The 18,466-nt window shown below is 37.4% G+C and overlaps 1 protein-coding gene across 4 annotated transcripts in view; it reads left to right on the forward strand.

Annotated features, from left to right (window-relative positions):
* The first annotated feature begins 651 nt into the window (after positions 1-651).
* Positions 652-18,466, forward strand: part of sema6e (sema domain, transmembrane domain (TM), and cytoplasmic domain, (semaphorin) 6E) — a 133,504-nt gene continuing 115,689 nt past the window's right edge. For all 4 annotated transcript variants that reach the window (XM_056263944.1, XM_056263950.1, XM_056263951.1 and 1 more), the window contains exon 1: positions 652-743. The gene's annotated coding sequence lies outside the window, so the exon portion shown is untranslated. The remainder of the gene's footprint in view (positions 744-18,466) is intronic.

The following is an 18,466-nucleotide window of genomic DNA, read 5'->3' on the forward strand; positions in this document are numbered from 1 at the left end:
GCCCTGAGATTTGGGCAGCTTCCGATGGGGGATTTGTAGAGATTTGGTTAGAAATCTGCCCATAATGAATGTTAAGTGAAAAGCGCCTTCATCATCATCTCAGCAAAGACATTGTTTTCTCTAAGCGCTCGTTCTGTTAGTTTTGGCTCTGTGTCTTAGTGTCACAGTCCTGGGATGACAGTCTATAGCTTCATTAACTGGTGCTGATCACACAAACAGACATTTTATGAATGAAAAGGCCTAATTTGTGTGTCTGTGGATAGATAAGAACACGTACTTCAGATGTTGCTGAAACTATGATGTGATGGTATCCACAAAAATATTATGTAGCAAAACAGCACAACAATAATAATAAGAAGAAGAAGAATAAGAAATCAGCATTTTAGATTTCTGAAGGATTATGTGAAATTTATAGCTGTAGAAATAATTCTGTTATAGTTGCTGAAAATCCAGCTTTGCCATCACAGGAATAAATTGCATTTTAAAATGTACTAAAATAAAAAGGAATATTTCAGAATACGACTTAAAAAAAAAAAAAAACTCTTACAGACCCCAAACTTTTAAGCCCTAGTATTTATTTTTTATTTGAATTGTGGTCATCTCAAAACTGGTGTTCATCACTGATCAATTATTGTTGTCTTTGTTCTTAGGTCGGTTGAAGAATGTCACAGTTTTCTTAAGCGATCCAGACCTTTATCCTTATGTGACTGCAGTCCTGCTGTCTGATTGGATCATCTTTTGAGGTAAGAACCTGTGGGAAGAAGATTATTGAATTGGTGAAAGTCACTCAAACTATTTATTTTGTTTTCTCCTCGCATCCTGCTCTTTTGTTGAAATTTGCTTGAAGTAGAGTTGAGCCCCTCCGAAGGACAATGACTTGATTTGACAGAAAATGTAAATATCATCCAACTTGATTATTTTGGCTGGACTATTCACCCGAGGCCATCAGCATCTGTTGAATTTTAGAAGAATACAAATATAATTTAAAGGAAACGCCTGACAATCTGTCAGACAATCTGTTTAAATCAAGTCTCACGGCGAGCAGGCGACAAACGATAGAAAAGTATCACAGTTGGAAAGGGTAACGGGGAGGTGGGCAGATTTTCAAACGCATTGAAAAAGAGAAACAAGCGGATGACAAAATCGGAGAGAGATCACTTAAGAGAAGACAAAACGGATGAGACGGGAGACTTGACATGAAGAGTGGGAAAAAATCTGCTGGAAACACACATGCATCACAGAGCACCTGTGCAAGGCCCTTTTACTCATGCCCCCTGTCTACCCAGATATCCCTTAGAGATCAAAACGCATCCCACAAGGCTGGTGGTGACAGGCTCTGTCGGCCGGCTGCGGGGAGCAGATGGCTGGCCAGATGCAGGGTTGCGTTTGACCTTGGGCCCTGTGGAAGGCTAAACATCATAGGTGTCCTCCGGCGCTTCCACCTTTCTGCCGCTCCATGGAGCCGCTGCTCTGCTCTGACAGCTTATGGTTGTTTTATTTAGATGAGCCATATGGAGCTATTATGTGCTCCATCGTTTAACTGCTATCACTATTCCCAATGTAGTTTATCACCCGATGTGTATTTGAACAAAGACGAGTTCAAGTCCTCCAGACTGTCCATGACCATGACAGTAGAGATACTGCATGAGATATGACTAATCACATTCAGCTTTGTGCACAGATAGAAATGGGGGGGGCAGAATTATAATTGTGGTCAGCTGATGCAGACTCTATGGAAGGGATCTTTAGTAAAGCCGGGGACACACTTTTACGACCGTAAGGCCGATTATGAAAGTAATTTGATACTTACGACTGATCATACCCGAACGAGTCAGAGACAGTTGTGTTCAGTCAGTGTTCACAGTTGGTGTTTAAAATCTGCTGCAGTCATTGGAAACAGTCTGTAAGTGTGTTCAGTAGGGCTGTCAACTTTAGTCGTTTAGTCGACTAATCGGTCGATGCCGTCTTGGTCGACTGACATTCTTATTGGTCGACCAGTTGCATTTTTTTTTTTTTTTTTTTTTTTTTTTTTTTTTTACCAATAGAAAGAGATTTTCAATGATTTACTCCTTGATTTTTATTCCTTTTATAAGCAGTTATATATTACTGTATTCTAAATATAATAAGCCTATGGTTTATCCCCAACTTTAAATGCTTTAATTTAGGCTATTTTGTAACAGCGCCACAGTTTAGCGCACACACATAGAACACTCGGTTCGCACCTGTGGCTGGCTGCGCTGCTGCTTCGTGCTCAGTAAGGGATATAGCTAGTTTAGCTGTATTCATTCAGTTAGAACGCTACTTGTTTCGGTTTTTATACACTATATGTTTTTATCTCGATGTGGCGTGGACGCACTTGGAAAAAAAAGAGCGCGTCGCACCGCGACCGCGTTGCTTCCATCATGAGCGCGCACACCGCGCGCCTACATTTGAAATCGAACTTGAGCGCGCAAAAGACGTGAGCAGTCCCTTTAACGGCTTTATCATGCTGACTCAATAGATTGTGTTTTCTTGATATGTTTTTGTTTTTATTTGTACACTTGACGTATTTGAAAATAGCCTAAATAATGTAACAAAACGAAAATAAACCTATATGCGGTCCTACAATACAGCCTATTATTAGGATTGTTTTTTAGGCTCTCTGGGTTTTCTGTGTGTTTGTTTTAAAACGATCGGCTGGACAAAAGTTAACCCATAGCTTTGAAAGTAAAGAAAAATATACAGCCTGTATAAACGAGAGCTTTTGTTAGGATGTTTCATTATGTGGCAGATAGCAGTTATATTTTTTTGTAGCGTGTGGTGTGGTCAGGTGCGCGATTGTGACTGTTACTATAGACCTAGGACAGTGCTCCTTACTTTTTGCAGTTAAAAAAAATCACTTAATTTTCAAAGAATTGTATTATTATAGTTTTATGTATTTTTGATGTTTTTTCGTTGTTGTTTTATAAATGCTCTATGACAATTGTTAAAAAATGTTCAATCAAAACATCGCGTTTTTTTGTTTTTGTTTTTTTTAGTCGACTTATCGTTGCGCAGGACAATTTGGTCGACTAAGGATTTCTTTGGTTGACTACAGCCCTAGTGTTCAGTTCAGTCTTAGAATGTTTCAGCTAGTCGTTACGTGTGTCCCCGGCTTAAGTCAGTGACGCAAAGGATTATAAGCACGCATGCCAGCTTCCGGAAAATTTTCTCTCTAAAAGTGTGTGACAATTTCAGTTAGTGCTGCACGGTTAATCCCAAATAATCATGATTACTATTACGGGTGCTGCGATTAACCGTGTAAAGTATTGTTTACACAATTTTTTTCTTTTAAATTTAATTCTCACCTTGTTTTGATTGTATCTTACATGAAGAATATGACTTGCAGTTGTTATAGCGATACGCCAATATAAAAATGTATTGTAAAATAAACTGATAAATGTTTGATTATTAAAATTCTATACTATTTTACTTTTAGATTTAATTTATTTAAACTAAAATCAATCATTTTAAATACTACAAGTGAGTTTAAGCATCACAACATTATAATGAACAGTTTGAAAAATGGATATTTATTTTGAGATTTTCTAAACGTTACATTTAAGGGTTTCGTTTCATTAGTGCTACTGCTTTTTAAAGATTAATTTTAAGTGAGTGTTAGATGACAGTTAAGGAAATCTATATTATTAATATATATCCAATATCAGCATTTATATTTCCAAAATCACCCGATAACAAATGTTGTCAATGTATCTTGCATCTCTAGTAACTGGGTTCACTATAGTATTTTGGCAGAAACTATGGTAAATTATTTTGAGGCTGCACAAAAATAATTATTTACTACAAATCAAATCAAATCAGCATTAATAATCATAATTACAGTGTCAAGAGAATCGTCACGTCAGTAATTATGCAATTCTAATCTTGTTTTAGCCATCATATAGCTAATCTGATTTATTTAATTATACCACTTTATTTTCTCACTAAGGTCATTGCAGTGTTTCCTAATAGCTTAATGGCTTTTGGTACACTGTTACCAAGTGCAATGTCTAGCGGTTTACTAATTTTTCCATTTAAACACTTGTGCAGTGGTGGTCACAGATATGTGCCCTGCTAATGGTTCCTAGTCTGACAGTTTTCTTCAGAAATTCATAGCACCATTCATTTATTCGCTAACATAAAAAGTGATGCTGATAGATGTTTTTGGATCTCCTTACAGACATGGACGCCATATTCTGCTCCTCCACTTTTTCATCTTCATTCATATTCATCAAAGTACAGTTTACTCTCCAATGTCAGATGATAGCTGATCAAACACTTGAATGACACAAAAGACAGAAGTGAGCTTATTTTCTTCATTTTTTGAATCAAGTTTGAGAATGTTTGATGGCTTTCCAGCAGCCTCAAAAACAACAATTCATCTCAAGCTCAAGCCTACCTGACAATTGAAATAACATCAAATGGCGAATCTGGCTCCACGTCATTTTTGTCAACAAATACTCTTCCCCTCATAATAGGTTTATTTAACCACAGGTCAGCAGAATGGGCAGATGCCAGCAGAGGGTTTGGTCCTCCATAGCTTTTTACTGATTTATAAATTCTCTCTCATGGTTTATCACTCTCATTAATGTCAGCACCTGCTGTAGTGGGGCTCTATCTGTCTGACCGCAGGCCCTGCAGCTGTGCACTGAGCTCAGGCAAACTGCCCATCAGTGCTGCCCCCTCCACCCATCCATTCCACCAATAAGCAGTTGGCTGAAGTAGTTGTAAAAACCTTGCTAGAATCAGGTGCACTTGCTCTGTTGATTGTAAATGTGTATTTGTCATGGTCTTTGTATGCACATTCAAGTACATTTGGCATGAAAAAAGTATTAGCCTGATTTCGCTTTATTTCTCTACCTGAATATTTTCATGTAATCACAATAAAAACGTAGGCATAGGAAACCTGGGAAACACAATTGACATTATGTGAAAAGTCAAAAATAGAATTCATAAATCAGTCATATTATAAAAAAAGTCAAAAATTACAAATATTGTCTCTGTGAAAAAGTAATTGCCCCCATAGTCTTCAAAATGTAAAGATTTAAGTTTGAGTGAGTCAGAGACTCTTAGTGGTAAATATTCCCAAAAGCGGTCAGCATTTCTAAAAGGGCACAGTGGCACCTCATCTGGAAAGCTATAAATGATCACAGACAAACTTTCAAAGAACTACAGGCTTCTCTCGCATCAGCAAAGGTCACGGTCCTTCACTCCACAAGAAGAAAGGGAATGTGCAAAAAATTATGTTCACTAGAAGAACATCAAAGCTTATATCATGTTTGTTATAAAGCATGTGATGATCCCAAACCTTGGTTTATTCAATTGACAGATGAGTCAAAATGTAACATTTTTTGTAAGGTGGTTGTCTACCTGTATCAGTTGTCAAGCAAATACAGCAGTGTATATTGTAAAAACAGCGTTTTGCTGCCTGTGGTGGCCTCTGTGACTTATCATTGAAAAGTAGCTTGTATTGTCCCATATACTAGATAATTCTTTAAGAGATTGTCCGAGCATCTGACCGTGAGCTTAAATGTATTTGTATGATGCAATAATCCAAAACACAGAGTCATGTTGACATCTGAAGGACTGCAAAGAAACAAAGACTCAGATCAAATTAAAGTTGATTGCCGTTGGTGCTGTTTAATGTTATCTAGCCAGATATTAGATTTAAGGGTGGCATTTACTTTTTCTCAGGGGTGATGGGAGTCTGTGTTAGCCAATTTTACCCAATGAAATTTTTTCTTGGCTTCCCTTTGTGCAATATTGTTGTGTTCTCCAAATTGGCAATTGCTCAGGGGGCAAATACTTTTTCACAGCAATGTATGTCAATAATAAAACGGCAGTAAAATAAATACTGCATACAAAATATTGCTTTATAAGAAGCTAAGTATTCAAATTTAGTTTTGAAAAAGAAGGGTCAAAACCAGCTTCTCCCCTCCTTCTGTTATTTTTCACAAATTGATTTCTTAGGACCCGGCGCCGCATTACACTTTGTTTGTGCATTGTGTGTGTTTTCTGCTGCCTTTAGTTTGTCTGTTAATCCATCAGCGCTGGCGTTGGGGAGGGGAAAAAGCTTGCACATTCGGAGCCAGGAAGCACCTCCTGGCTCATCTGTGCCCCTTAATCCTGAGAACAGCCATGCTGGTGAGATTGCAGGCCCCTCGGTGTCTCTCCTTCTGGAAACTTCAAAGTCAGGCATTGGCGATTTGGAAGACAGGGAAGCAAAGTCTGCAGGGAGCCTTCATGCAGGTCAGCCCAAATCTTTAGCTGAGAGCCCCTGGTTCAGTACAGGAGGATCTAAGGCCTGCGCTGAGAGAGGGAGAGGTGTTGTTAGGCAGATGGACCGGGATTAACCCCCTCTGCCACCACCACCACCACCAGATCACCAGCCATCTTAGACATAAAGAGAGAGGGGACAGTCATAATTCAGTCAGCTTTTCAGATGGCAGAACTGTGAATAACAGATCAACCCTATTTCTCTATCCATGCAGCTATGTGTCGTAAAAGACATTTAATGTCTCTGTAATAGAAGTCTTTTCTTTATTCGATACTTTTTATTATAAGCGGAGGGTGAACCAGCTGTAGGCTAAAGCAAGTTAGAAAAAGACATGGTTAAAGCAGACATGTTTTGAGAGAATGTATTGAATTAAGTGTATTTTTCTTATCTCACTGACAATTGTTTCTTATTTCTTGTTTGAAATATATAAACTTCACAAAATTTTGTTAAATTTATGTAGAGCAATTTTTTAAGCTATAACTCTTTTTGTTGTTATTATTATTATTATTATTATTATTTAATAATAATAGTAATAATAAACAATTATTTAATTTAATCTGATTATTATAGTTAGTTATTATAATACTACCGTTCAAAAGTTGGGCCAATAAGATTTTTAAATGGTTTTGAAATTCTCTTATGCTCACCAAGACTGCATTTATTTGACCAAAAATACAGTAAAAACAGTAGTATTGTGAAATATTACAATTTGAAATGACAAATTTCAATTTTTATATATTTTTAAAATGTAATTTTATTCCTGTGATGGCAACGATGAATCAGCATCATTACTCTAGTCTTCAATGTCACATGATCCTTCAGAAATCATTCTAAAATGCTGATTTGATGCGCTTTTTATTCTTATCAATGATTTAAAAAAAATGTTGTGCTGCTTAATGTTTTGTGTAAACTGTTCAGGATTCTGTGAATTTTAAGTTCAACATGACCATTTTTGTTTAAATATAACTTTTGTAACATTTTAAATGTTACAAACCCCCCCCCCCCCCCCCCCCCCCCTTTTTTATGGAAGCATATGGGTAGCAATATTCAATTTGAAATGTAATATGCAAAATGACAATGCAATATGTAAAATGGCATTGCATTCTGTATTTAAATTTACATTTTACATTACCATTCTAGCAACGTTTGGTGCAAAATGAAAAGGCAAATGTAAATTATGTAATTTCATTTTCAATTTCATACACTAGTTTTAATATGCATATTGAAACGCTTTATAAGTTGCAAAATTAAAATTAAAATGCATTACAGAAATGATTAGATATGTGTAGCATGTTCAAGCAAAAACTATGGCAAAATGATCATTCAAATGTTATTTTTCTTAATTGCATTTACACTCACAGTCAAGACACTTGCGATTGCATTTTCATGAAATGTCCCGCAATGAATGTAGCAAAATTCAATGTGCACATTGAAAATGCATTCCGAGCCGATCACGCCCCCTCCTGCCCTGTCAATCACTGCATCAAGTTGTGTTGTTTCTCTCTATGGAACCAGGTACTTGGAAGCATGACGTCTCCGGATCGAAGTGGTAGGACACGGGGTAAGTTGGCAGAAAGAGAAGAGACAAGGGGTCGGTAGTGTGACCGCAGCCGCAGGTAAAGCCGGGTGTCACCCCATATTTTTTTTTTTTTTTTTGACCAAAACGAGCACTTTTCGTACATACGCTCTATGGTCTCGTAAGAGTGTGATCGTCAAATACACTCCACAGTCCAGACCCCGAGTGAAAGTTGGCAACCCTAGGTCTAACCATTTGACGACCGTCGACCGACCCCCTTGTCTCTTCTCTTTCTGCCAACTTACCCCGTGTGCCACCACTTCGATCCGGAGGCGTCATGCCTAAGCTGGACGATGGTCTTTCTGAAGGGGCAGCATTTGCACTTTGTCGCTCTATTGCTTGTGCAGCTTCTCGGAGTTCCATGCTTAAGCCCCGCCTTGATGCAGTGATTGACAGGGCAGGAGGGGGCGTGATCGGCTCGGAATGCATTTTCAATGTGCACATTGAATTTTGCTACATTCATTGCGGGACATTTCATGAAAATGCAATCGCAAGTGTCTTGACTGTGAGTGTAAATGCAATTAAGAAAAATAACATTTGAATGATCATTTTGCCACAGTTTTTGCTTCAACATGCTACACATATCTAATCATTTCTGTAATGCATTTTCATTTTAATTTTGCAACTTATAAAGCGTTTCAATATGCATATTAAAACTAGTGTATGAAATTGAACATAATTTACATTTGCCTTTTCATTTTGCACCAAACGTTGCTAGAATGGTAATGTAAAATGTAAATTTAAATACAGAATGCAATGCCATTTTACATATTGCATTGTCATTTTGCATATTACATTTCAAATTGAATATTGCTACCCATATGCTTCCATACTTTTTTGAATAGACATGAAAATGCACATTTCGAACTTAAATGGTTTGGAATATAGACGTAAGATTGGTCTTGTTTTAAAGAAGACATTTGACAGATTTTTGTAGAAGTGAAATAAATTAGGAAAGTAAAGTTTGAGTTTATGGAAATGTACAATGTAAAAAAAAAAAATTATTCATATTTTATATAAAATATATATTTTCAAAACCTGGGCTACTCTAAAACTGCTGAAAAATCAAAGCCAAAAATCTGAACAAGTTGTGTTTCAAATTTTAGGTTGATATCTCAAAAAATGAGCTTTCAGTAAGATTTTGTTTGGGCGCAGTACCAAACTTTTTCACTAGGTCACAACCAGACTCCATTACTGCCCATATAAGGGCGCCGCCATTTCCATAGGTGTTTTGAGTGATCTGAACCATTATTTCCACAATTTTCATACAATTTATGAAGTAGACATCCTATTCAGAAGTAGTAAGGGAAGTTTGGCAGATTTTGATCTGAATTCAACCTCTTAAAGTAACAACAGGTAGCTTTTGCTCTCGGGCTCCCCCTACAGTTGGGAAACAGTATTGTCCTCTACTACTGTCGTAAACTCTGTCATCCTACATGCACGTGCAATTGTTGACAAGCATGATAGCCCTGAACATTGTAGGAGGAGGTCACATGCAGGTGTTCTGCTTGCGTTGCGTGTGAAATGTCTTCATCCCAGGTACAGTGGCATATATTTCAGCATGTCATATGAATATAATTTCATGGGTTTTATTTTTTTTCTAACGACAAATGATCGCGATGCTCACGTTTACAAGCCAGCGTCATTATAGTAGCCTAGTCTATTGGTTGCCGTTTTACTGAATCTATATGATACTTCAATGCAATGTTTGAGTGGTTGATAATAACCATATATCGTCAATATTATAATATCAAGCTACCATAAATGAATCTGCAAATTTTACAAATCGATTTGCATTATAGCTTGAGGCAAGACAAATAAACAAATATCACAGACATGTTAGGTACCCTAAAATATGATTTTATTAATAATCTTCCTCCTTTCTTTGTACATGTTGAGTAGACTACACTTTTTAGGTCAAACATTTGCTATTTGCATTTCATCGATTGCAAAGTTCAAATCAGAACGAGAATACTAGCGATAGCTAACCATCAAAAACTAGAATATCGTTTACTAGCTACCAGATTGATAATTCGCTACTACTCTAGCGAATTAGAGAGGTTAGAGAGAGGCATTCTTTTTTCGATGGGGGGTTCGATGCTCCCTGCACACGCAAGGTCTCTCGCTCGCTTTCTCTCTCTGCCGTCCGCGCGCGTTGGAGCACAGTCTCTGTCTCGCGTGCGCGCTCGCTCTAGATTCCGGGAGATTTGAACTAATTTGCGGTATAACTTGTCGATCACGAGTGGCTCAACAGGTAGAGATCTATAGATAAACTCATCTTTCAGGCATTTGACCGACCGGGTTGACAATTTAGCGTGAGAAACCGGGGGTGTGGCGTGTGAGCGTGTGAAACCAATCAAATGCGGGTGTCTCACGGCCAATGCGTGAGTTGGCAGCTCTGCAATGTTGATCCTCGTTCTGCCTTTAACGCGATCACTTTCTCTTTTTCTCTTTTTGCTTTGCTCCGATAAAACCTTTGCTTTCTTGTTTTTCTGTGCTGCTTCGGCCATGACTATAACATTTGGCTCGCAAGTCCGATTTTAAGGAAGTGGGGGTGGTGGTGAAAGTGACGTATATGCCGTAAAGCAGTCGAATTTTGTAGTTCTCTTTGTTCGCCGGTTACTACCCGAAACCCGAAGTTTAAAAGTATGATTAAAAACGCTACAGACCCCGTCAGGCTATGGCAGACGTGTCATTCAACCTATTGTAAGTCGATGTACCATCACAAGAGACTTGGAAATATATTATGAAGGTTGAAAAGTTACCTGTTGTTACTTTAAGAAACACATACAAAGAACACGCATGTGCGTTATAGCTCGCTGCCACATCACAAATGGTGAATTCATTCATTTTTTCTTTATATTTAAAACATTTTCAGACCTTTTTTTCTAAAATAATTGAATGAATGCTATCTTTTGAACTTTTGGCATGAAAACAAACTGAGGTTTCTACCATTTTTTTCATGATTTTTCATGTTCATCACTATTTCAAAATAAAGGTCTGAACACGCCTTAGGAGTATGAAAATATTCTTGTTGCAAATTGCTAAATTACAGCTCACCTGTAATTTATTTTGAAAATAGTCAACTAGAGATTGTAAGCTTTCAAATGATATATAGTTTGTCAATATCACTTAAGGGTTTAACTAAGATATTATTGTTTTAAAAATATAATGGCAAACGTCCCACCTGTGGGACGGTGCATCTTTCTGAATAAAATAAAAATATATAATGAATAATATAATATAATAAATTATTTCATTTATCAATTGACGAGCTGACTGACAAGACGATGGAGGAAGATTTGGTTTCAAAGCGATATGTAAAAGCGCATATTTGGCAATATTTTGGATATAAACCCAATGCTAATAGGAAGCCTGCAAACATTGAGGCAATCTGTAAAGTGAAAGTGGCAGCACCTGGAGGTAATGCTTCTAAATTACACAAACACCTTCATGGTGTATGCCGTGCTTATTAGTTTTGTTAATAAAGCCGTCTTAATTCGTTTTGCTAATAAAATATCGGTTTAATATAAGTGAGTCTGTCATTGTACTGTTTTCTGTTGTGTTTAGATAATAATTCTTTATATAAGTATAATAATAAACACACCATTCAAGAAAATCCCACCCCCAAATTGCCACTAATGCCCACGGACACACGGCATTCATAAGCAATTTAAAAGCGAGGTGGAAAAGAGGGTAAAACGTATTTATATATTTATGGTATATATACACACACACACACACACACACACACACACACACATTATATAAACACAAACTTTTGTTAGATGCGATTAATCGATTTGACAGCATAAATTATAATATAATATAATATAATATTGACAGATTCAAAACTCTATATCCCACATGAGTGCCACAGTTCAGTATAACTGGATCGGATCTTATGTGTTTATTTTAAGAGTTGCCTAACCTTCCTGTTCTGCCCGAGGAAATATAATTGAACAACTTATTTCTTCAATCTGTAAGACTTGTGTAACCCAGAACTTGTTCACCTTTATTACCTGGCCAAAAAGAAAGTTCGATTTGGACCCGAGGATGCACTGTGATGCCGATGTTTGAACTCGTGTTGTTCTCAGGGAGGCAGGGACTCCACAACGGGTGCTGTGAGGATTCACAAACACAAAGGAGTGGCAAATTCATGAAAATGAAACGAATGAGGTTAATACAGCTTGTTTTATGCAGAGATCCTTGAGGATGACATTTGTTGTGTTGCACGAAATGTAAATGAAGGAAAGGCTTGCTTCAAGATGTCTCAGAGGGAGGCAGGCACTGTGTTCATAGGAAAATAGCAGCAGATCTGGGATCAGATTCCACCTTGTCTCCCCTAATCACAGACAGAAAAGACTACAAAGCAAAACAGATCTAGAAGTATCTCTCGTATAATGTTTCACATTGTTAGAAATGTCATTAATATGGCACAATATCTCATTCTCTCCTTATGTCTTTTTGAATTCAAATAGTTTTTGTCCTTGGCTTAGTTTTGGCGTCTTAGCTCATGGTCTTGCAGTATGCTCTGTTTTACAGGCTCAGTTATGCCAATGAGATGTGACCCTGGCTGAAAACATTGGAGAATTGTGTATCAGCCCTTTAGATGCCAGATCTGTCTGTCTCTACAAAGACAGAAAGAGAAGACATCTCTTCACCAATGAGATTCTATAAAGGCAATTAGCTTAACGGCGACTGTGATGACAAGACTTTGGCTCGCTTAGGAGATGTGAACCGCCCTACTGTGATTTACCTCAGACAGAGAGGACACCTTGGGAATTTAACATGCCGTACTTTTTAAAAGTTTGTTGAAGTAAACAACTCTTGTGCTCATTAACTTCACTGTCGCCCTCATTTACGCAATGGACTCTTAAATCCAGCTGAATACTCTTGCTTGGGTCTCATTCTGCTCTCTAATTTCCTATGACGTAAATCAGGATATTGTGAACAAATTCAAGCACTAGCAAGGTCCTTGATACTCTAAAGATTGAGACACTGATTAGTCGATTACTAGCACGCAGACTGTGTCACAATTACAAGGTTTGTGCATGTATTGTAGCAGGTATTTTTCAACATCGCTGTATCTTTCATTTTAGCTGTATAAATGTACACTGCCAGTATAAAAAATGAGCTTTTCCTGCATTTTTAATAATGTCAATTCAGACATTAAACATATCACACAGAAAAGTACTAAATTATTACAATATAACTAAAATACAAAAAACAAAGAACATAAACATAATAATTTTTTTTACATTTATCAATAACAATCAATATTGAATTTTTAATTCTGCTTGCTCATGTCTCTTATTTTTTACATTAAGATTACTTTTAGCATCTTCTAATGCTCACCTAGTTATCTTTAATACTAATAATTTAAAACCTAGTTTAATAATTTTAAGTAATCATTTGCAATCCTAAAAAAATAAAATGTTCATACTGTACATAATGATGTTGTGATTCCTAAATTCGCTTGTACTTTTTAACTGATTAATGTTAGTTTAGTTTTATTCTTATATTCTTTTATTCTTTTTTTAGCTATAGTTTTAATATAAGCCATTTATTGATTATCAGCTCATTGTTTTTAAATGTACTTTAAATTATTACATTTATGCAAGCATTGTAAGCATTAATTTTACTTTTGATTTTTTATTAATTTAATTTATTTAGACATAATAAATAATATCATTTTAGTATGATCCCTTTAGTGATTATCGGCCATGACTTAAAAAAAACAAAAACAATTATTGGCTTAACGTCATCTGTAAGATTTTTTTTTTAACTTAATCTAAAATACACATTCCTGTGTAATATTTAAAAGTTTACATAATTGTTGACATGTCAGTCAATTTAGGAATGAAAGAGCACAAAAATAAACGACTTGAATGACTTAAAAAGGAATCGCGACATTTTCTCGCAAGTAAATTTCAGCAATGCTGATCTGATTCTGAGGCACTGACATTTCAGTGAATTAAACAACCGAACTCCCTGGCAAGTGCATTACTGAACTAGCGAGTGGATCAAGACACAATGGATGCAGGAATGTGACTTATTCGGATCTTTTCCTTCACTTCTAATTCCTCCTTCACTCACTTTCTCCTTCATTTGCTCTCAAGTCATTTGTCTCATTACTCTAATTTAACAGTGCACTTCGCCATCTTTGTGGGGGAGGCTTGGCTCCTTTAAAGCCCTGATTGGAATAAGGAAATGATGGTGGTGAAGGAGCCATAAGATGTATAAGATTATATAAGATGTGAAGGAAGGTGGTTTCGGCTATTTTGAGTACCAACCCATGCCCACAAAGCCTGCCTAAGTGGCCTCCCAGTGAGCTAGATTAGTCCCGTACCTTTTCGAGAGAGTGAGAAAAGCACTTTATTACACAAAAAGTGACAAAATTGGTTAAGCTTCCATTCTCTAATTGCAGGTCTGGTCGCAAAATAGCATGTTACATTACAGACGCCCACATACAGACGTGTTTTATGTTGAGGTAGAATGACTCCTTGGTTAAGCTGTGCAACACGACTGCTGTTTTTCTGTGATTTATACCTGTTGTGTTTCAATGTACTTTTGTTCTGCCAAGCTGGCTGCCTCTGATAAGTTTTCTATGCTTTTGTTCTGTTCCATTTGTTCACACTTTGGCCACATTGTTTCTCTTTAAGGGTGCTACATCTTAAAAATAGCCAGTGTTCATTGCGATCCCGTGTGTGTGAAATGCGTGGTAAAAGTTTTGACCGGATTCCAAAAAAAGTGGTTCCCACAGTCTTCACGCCGCAGGCAGGACAGACTGCGTGTATCGATCAGGGTGTAAAGCGGGGTTTCACCAGAGATTAATACTGTGCTCAGCAGAGCTCATGAAGTTGTTAACGTAATGTGGAAAAACCGGTGTGATCAGCCATATTGACAGCGCAGGGCAAGGCCACTGATTAAGTAAGTGAAGTGCATTTCACAAGCTCACTTTGGTTCCCACATCAACAATATATCATGTCTGAATTCTCCCTCCAAAGAAAATTTTGTTTTGCCCTTGTATGAGCCGGTGTTGGGGAGTAAAGAACTAAAAGTTCTGGCAGAGTAATATAATAAAATGCTTCATCTTTTGTGCGTGCACATCAGAGTACACAAACATTTATTCTGCTTTATGCCCAAACATGATGAAGTCTGATTTGTTTTAGTGAATCGGTTCACTCGGATAGTTTATCATGTTATTTTTAGTTGAATTACATGATTCACTGATTCATTTCAGTCTTTGTTTCATGTGCTGCATTTAAAGTCTACCCTTTGTTGCCATATACAAAAAATTATAATATTAATTACAATAATCTTACAAAATGGATTCATATTTAGTTAAATGCTGCTGTTGGCCACTTTTTATACTATAAGGCAGGGTAGATGATTTGGTCCAGAAACATTTTTTTTGTTAAAGTCTCACATCCTGTTAGCAATCACTAAGTTAAGTGGTCTAAATGTATTTATATATACAGTATATACAGTATATTAGTCTGTGGAAGGTGTAGGACTATAAAATGTTAGTCCAATCATTGAATTCGATCCGAATGCAATGGTACAATGTCCTACCTACCTGTCACCGTATGTATTTCCCTACCTCCACACACCCTGCTCGCGCAGACATCACACGTCATCAGCGCGTTTCACGCCATCCAGGGTCAGAGACAGACCTCAGTCACCAAGCACCAAACAGCAGCCACCTTTTACAGTTCCTCCTGAACCAAAATAAAAAGCTTATGCTGCGTTCACGCCATAATTTGGAAGAGATGGAAACCCGTGACTATACGAGTTATACTCGGAGCGGTTCCTGACTCGAATTTATGTGTTTCAATGGCAACACTATCAACGCCGAAATGAATCTGCAGCAGTCAGGTGGTACAGGTCAGTGCTCTTTGAGTTATTTTTGGTTCATTATTATTGTAATGTTATGCGCTTTGAGTCATGAGGTAATTTAACGCTGTGTCTCGTGACGCTTTTATTTGCTCTCTGCTGTGTGTGTTCATGTGTTTTTAAGAAGGCGTGGCTTTGGAGATGCTCTGAAGGGAGGGTGGGATCTTATGCATCCAAATCTAATCAAACCTAGCTACTAAAACATCCACTCTCATATAAAGCATTGGGAATTCTAATTAGTTTATGTAATGGTTAATTTAAATACACCAGTTTATTAAAAAGATTAACTGATTCCTTTGAGTCCCTTTGCAAGCCTCTGCAGAATTTTTTCGTTCTTTCTGTAGTGATACAAATTAATAACATAATATTTGTTAAATAATATTTGGTAAATTCTGCTGCTTGGCCACTGATTTACTCAAATATATGTGTGAATGATGCTGTTTTCTAGTTTTATTGGGGGCATTTAAGGCATGGGTATACTCCGTTTCACATGAAGTTGTGTCCTCACAGCTTTTAAAGTATACTCAACTGCGGATGAACATTTTTCAAATGCTGTTTAATGGCATTTGATGTGTTGGTAGTAGCTTGTAGTATAGCTAACTAGTTTTTTGAAAGAGTAGCTTGATTGTTTTTTAACCACTTATTAGCTTAAGCTACTCTTCAAAGCATCTTCCCCAGTACTGGTAGGGTAGGAGGACACATCCAGGAGATCAGTGGTTTAATCCAGAAAGTCATAGCAGAAGAGAATTTTTATTAGGAAGAGCATTAGTTATGAATCTTTATTTCAAGCTGCCTTCATTGTCAGCACATTTGAAGGCTTAATGAATGCGTATGTGTGGTGTCTAAAGCCTGACGAAATTGTTATATATCTTTTTATTGGACATGAAAGGTCACCTTGAGAAAGGGAAATTAGACAATCATTTTTTTTTTCCCCTCTGCCCACTGAACATTGCTGACCTGCATTGGAGAGACGTGTTAGTGAGTTTTTAATCAGCATGGATATTTATTTATTACCCTCAGCCTGGAGCTAATTTACTTCATCTCACTCACTCTCCTGTTTCAGGTCATTTACATACAGCCCTCCCCCAAGGCCTGCTGGGACAGGATTACTGTACTAATTGCTTTTTGGTATGATGGAGAACAAAGCAGCCTTTCTCTTCCTCTTCCTCACATTCCAAGTGACTAATGCTAAGAAGTTTGCAGGAAATCAGCTACTTGGGACCGAGACCTTGAGCGAAATGTATTTCAGAAACTGCAGTATGTGTGAGAGCTTATGTACTTCTTGTCCATTTGTAATCATCTGCAAATCTGGTTCCTCAAGGACATGGTGAAGCGGCACAATGGCTTCGATAGTCGACACACGTACACAAATGTACACAGGTGAATTGATTTTTTTTGTGTGATCGCTACACCAAAGTGTGATTGAGTGTCTTTTTGCAATCATGGGTCGCGTGCCCGACGACCCGCACACGCGAATATGATGAATGACCTCAAAATGAGGCCTGTCACTGGTAGGTAATGTCACTAAATCTCCCACCACAAAGACCACTGCATGTTCGATAATATCGACTGTGTGTGCGTGTATGTGAGCTCATCCTCTGTTTGGGATGTTGTAGGATATCTTTTCTTTCATCTTTGTGTTATGGTGTAGGTTTATCTTTGTGTTTCTGTTGTTGGATGTAGTTGTCTTTCGAAGGCCAATCCAAAGAGCAAAGGTGAATGGGCTGGACTGATACAGATCGAGATGAATAGAAGGATTGAGGAATAATAGGCTTAATAGATGAACATGAAGCACATGAAGAAAGAAGAAATCTCTTTATCTGGAGGGTTTAACATTTTGCTAAAGGGTTCCTTTTCGAATCTCCTACATGTGCCTTTGGGGCAACATCTAAAGTTGTATGCTCATTCAGATCCTTAATGGCTAAGGCCAGGTGGTCAGCAGTTTACTTCGTTCTTTCATTCATGATTTATACCTCCTTTTTGATTCAGATCTGATTCGTAGGGAGTTTCTGCCTTGGCATGGTTGCCTTTCGAACCGTTTTCCACCCACAAATATAAAATGATCTCTTTTCCGAAACCTGCGTTTAGAGACAGTGAAGCCTGCGGCCTCTATTGCCCACAATCTCAGAGCATTTATTTCCTGTTTAGAGTTATACCAGCTTACGGCCGTTGTAATGACGGCCTTGGGACAGACATTCGAGGCTCAAGAGAGACTTTTCTCTCTCTCTGTCTCTTTCAAGTCCAGAGGTAACTTCTGAAGCTTGATGCTTTTGACAAAAGTGTCTCAAATTGAAATGCTTAAAACTGTGGACCACCATCTGTGTTACCATGGAGACTGTTTTTTTTTTTTTTTTTTCTCTGGAGTGGAGAGCACCGGTTTCATGGCACTCTAATTGCCCTGTGGTGCAAGAGGTTTTAATGTGGAGTTTGGCACTCAATGCCAGGAGTAGAGAACATCAGCTCCTTTGTGAGTTTATTTAGAGTTTAGATGGAAAGAAATATTAAGTGAGTCTGAGAAACCTGAATGCTGCTGTGTAAGCTTTCGGTAAATAAAGTTGTGTTTGTGAAAGTCTCTTTAAAAGTCATTGTAACTAAAAAAAAGCACAAGAAAAGACTTTTATTTGACATTTCTCGAAGTCCCATAGATCTAAATTGGCTTTTCACTTGGCAAGCCATTTCTTGGTAATTACATATAG

This window comes from Rhinichthys klamathensis, unplaced genomic scaffold (genome assembly GCF_029890125.1).
Source record: "Rhinichthys klamathensis goyatoka isolate OS25496 unplaced genomic scaffold, OSU_Roscu_1.1 h1tg000211l_1, whole genome shotgun sequence".
In the NCBI taxonomy this organism is placed as follows: domain Eukaryota; kingdom Metazoa; phylum Chordata; class Actinopteri; order Cypriniformes; family Leuciscidae; genus Rhinichthys; species Rhinichthys klamathensis.